The sequence below is a fragment of the Jaculus jaculus genome, chromosome 6 (genome assembly GCF_020740685.1).
Source record: "Jaculus jaculus isolate mJacJac1 chromosome 6, mJacJac1.mat.Y.cur, whole genome shotgun sequence".
Taxonomy (NCBI): Eukaryota; Metazoa; Chordata; class Mammalia; order Rodentia; family Dipodidae; genus Jaculus; species Jaculus jaculus.
The window spans coordinates 108069142-108073244 of record NC_059107.1 but is presented as its reverse complement, the minus strand read 5'-3'; the positions used below and the strand labels follow the sequence as shown (position 1 = coordinate 108073244).

Genomic DNA, 4103 nt, shown 5'->3' with positions numbered 1-4103 from the left:
GAGATTTCATCTGTCTAGCAGGACAGCCACTGTTTGCTGTGTACCTCCTGCCCACAACCTTTCATAGACCGTAGCACTTCCCTTGCCCCAGAAACCCCTGTAACTCTAAGCCTCAACATGAAGGTCGCCCCTCTTTGAGTTTAATACTCCAGAGCCTTGGACATATAATAAAATGTGCTATGATTAGTTTATGTCATAGAATAAAATTGCTAAAATGTCAGAAGGAAAAGAATCAATTTAGAACATCCCAGCACTCGGGATGCAGAGGTAGGAGGATTGCTGTGAGTTCGAGGTCACCCTGAGACTCCATAGTGAATTCCAGGTCAGCCTGGGCTAGAGTGAGACCCTACCTCGAAAAACCAAAACAAACAAACAAACAAACAAAAACTTATGTGTTCTGCATGCTAGGTTCCCAGTTGGTGGTAATTTGGTAAGTGGTGTCTCCTGGAGATGATGTATTTTGGGGGCAGGCTTATGGGTGTTGCAGCCAGTTTCCCCTTGTCCATGTTTGGCACACTCTCCTATTGCTATTGCCCACTATTGCCCACCTTACGTTGGCCAGGAGGTGATATCCACCCTCTTCATGCCATTGTTTTCCCCTGTCATCATGGAATTTCCCCTCGAGTTTGTAAGCCAAATAAACTCTTTCCTCCACAAGCTGCATTTGGTAGGGTGTTTTCTGAAAGCAACGCAAACCTGACTGCAACACCAAGTAATGCCAGATGCATAAAGTGGTATGTACATCTGGAGTGCATTCACAGTGACAAGGAGTCTCAGTCTCCCTCTCTCTCTCTTCATGCAAATAATAAATAAATATAAATAAAGGAAAAATAAAATAGAGAAAGCAGGGCTGTGAGCTCGAGGCCACCCTGAGAAAGCAGGGCATGGTGGCACATGCCTTTAGTCCCAGAACTCGGGAGGCAGAGGTAGGAGGATTGCTGTGAGCTCGAGGCCACCCTGAGAATTCAAAGTGAATTCCAGGTCAGCCTGGGCTAGAATGAGACCCTACCTCAAAAAACAAAACAAAACAAAAACCAAACAAACAAAGGAACCTAAGTGAGAGTTTAATACCAAAGAAAGTAATGGCCATGAAGTTGTTTAAAATCCAGTATTTTAGTCAGTGCTTGGGAGGCCAAGATAAGAGGGTCGCTGTGAATTTGAGGCCACCCTGAGACTCCTTAGTGAATTCCAGGCCAGCCTGGGATACAGCAAGACTCTACCTCAAAAAAACAAAAAAAACTCAGTATTTTGACTATACATCCTAGTTGTAAGTACAAAATAATCACCAAGCAATCGTTTTTTGTTTGTTTGTTTTTCAAGGTAGGGTCTCACTCTAGCCCAGGCTGACCTGGAATTCACTATGTAGTCTCAGAGTGGCCTAGAGCTCATGACGATCCTCCTACCTCTGCTTCCCAAGTGCTGGGATTAAAGGCGTGCGCCACCACTACCGGCTTTTTTTTTTTTTTTTTTTTTGTACCAAGCAATCTTTTTGTATATGTCATTAGTTTATTTACAAGCATATGTTGTAGGAGTTAAGAGTCTGATACATGTCTGAGATTGTATATCTTAAATATTCATATCTGTTAAATGGATGAATTAAAACATCCTTGGGCTGGAGAGATGGCCTGGCGGTTAAGCGCTTGCCTGTGAAGCCTAAGGACCCCGGTTCGAGGCTCGGTTCCCCAGATCCCACGTTAGCCAGATGCACAAGGGGGCGCACGCGTCTGGAGTTTGTTTGCAGAGGCTGGAAGCCCTGGCGTGCCCATTCTCTCTCTCTCCCTCTATCTGTCTTTCTCTCTGTGTCTGTCACTCTCAAATAAATAAATAAATGAATTTAAAAAAATAAAAAAAAAATCCTTATTTCTTAAGCATTTGGTGTCTTACTATGAAGAAAGGTGCTGCAAGTCCAGATCCAAAGTAAACAATCATTATGGCCAGTAACCACCACTTGTTTTCCATTGAAAATGGCAAGTTCTCCCCCGCCCACCCTGCCCCTCCTCATAGTGACAACCTCAGACCACAGAGGTTGTGAACTTTCAGATGCTCTGGCCCAGCATGGCACTGCTCAGAGCTTTGTGAAGGATGCAGAGACTGGACCAGGAGGAAATGGCCACAGGTCGCCAGTCAACAAGGTCTTTTTTTCACGGGGGGAGGGAGGTTGAGGTAGGGTCTTGATCTAGTCTGGGTTGACCTGGAATGCACTATGTAGTCTCAGGGTAGCCTCAAACTCACAGCAATCCTCCTACCTCTGCCTCCCCAGTGCTGGGGTAAAGCTATATGCCACCATGCCCAGCTGCTGCTGCTTTTTTTTTCCTTTCGAAGTAGGATTTCACAGTAGCTCAGGTAGACCTAGAATTCACTACGTAGTCGTAGGGTGGCCTCGAACGCATGATGATCCTCCTACCTCTGCCTCTGGAGTGCTGGGATTAAAAGCATTCGCCACCATGCCCAGCTAGAAACAAGGCCTTGATGTGTGACCTAGGCTGGCCTTGAACTCTGGTTCTGTTTCAGCATTCCAAGTGCTGAGATCTTAGCCATGCACCACCGTAATAGGCTCTCTCTGTATATGTTTTTGGCGGGTATGGGGAATCAGGGTCTCATTCTAGCCCAAGCTGACCTGGAACACACTCTGTAGCTCAGGCTAGCCTTGAACTCAACAGTGATTCTTCTACTTCAGCTCCCCAAATGCTGAGATTAAAGGTACAAGCCAGCACACCTGGCTTCTATGTTATATTTTAAAGAAATATATCTTGAAATATGTATCAATGAAATAACATGGCATTCAGGTTTGTTTGAGCAAAAGAAAGAAAAAAGAATAAATAAAACAAGTCTGATACCAGGCATAGGGACAGCATTTGTAGTCCTAACTACTTGGGATTCTGGGTCTGGAGTATCCCTCCTTCAACCTAGGAGCTTGAGGCCAGCCTGGGAAATACAATGAGACCCTATCTAAAAAGACATGCAGGGCTGGAGAGATAGCTCAGTTATTAAAGGCACTTGCCTGCAGAGACTAATGACAGGAGTTCAATTCCCCAGTACCCATATAAAGCCAGATACACAAAGTGGCCAATGCATGTGGAGTTTGTTTGCAGTGGCAGGAGGTCCTGGTGCACCCATACTCACTTTCTGTCTCTCTCTTGCCCCCCCCCCCCCGTCTACCTCTTTCTCTCTGTCAATGTCTTTCTCTCAAAATAAAAATGTGGCAAAATATTGACAAATGTGAGTGATGCCGGGCATGCATGGGGGGTCTGTTACAACACTTTTGTGTTGATTTTCTTTAAATATCTAAAAAATTTTATTTATTTATGAGCAGAAAGAAATAAAGAGAAACAGATATAGGGAGGATGGGCAAACAAGGGCCTCTAGCCACTGCAAATGAATTCCAGATGCATGTGCCCCTTGTGCATCTGGCTTATGTGGGTCCTGGGAATCAAATCTGGGTCCTTTGCCTTCACAGGCAAACGCCTTAGGTGCTAAGCCATCTCTTCAGACCTTATGTGAAATGAAATGAAAGCTTTTTTTTTTTTTTTTTTTTTTTTTTTTTTGCAGGGGGGTTTCAAAGTAGGGTCTCACTCTAGCCCAGGCTGACTTGGAATTCACTATGTAGTCTCAGGCTGGCCTCGGACTCACAGCTATCCTCCTACCTCTGCCTCCCAAGTGCTAGGATTAAAGGTGTGTGCCACCATGCCTGGCTAAATAAAAGTTTTCAAAGAAGCACAAGCTCTCCCCTGGAGCAATATCACAGCCACCCATAGCATTTAATTTAGGTGAGAACAGAACCCATGCAGAGAAGCCTCCTGGTCTCCTTTCATCTTTGAAGCTTTTCTTAAAGATAGAGCTTCACCATGTCATTGAGAGGCATTTCAGCTAATGGCTGCACTTCTCTGTGGAGAAATTAAACAGCAGAGCATAATAATAATAGCTTGATGCATCATGGGCCATGCTTTTTAGAACGCTCAAGGAACTTTCTCATGTACTTATCTCAGCCTAAAGGATCTGTAATTACCTCTTCACAGGTGGGAACTGAGTTTCACAGACAATAAGTCTATCTCTCCCCCATCACCCTGAACTGATACTGACACTCAGCTCCCTCTCCCAAAACA

At 44.7% G+C, this 4103-nt stretch overlaps 1 pseudogene; it reads right to left on the bottom strand.

Annotated features, from left to right (window-relative positions):
* Positions 1–1857: 1857 nt before the first annotated feature.
* On the bottom strand, positions 1858–2057 carry LOC123461415 (annotated as a pseudogene).
* Between the last annotated feature and the right edge of the window lie 2046 nt (positions 2058–4103).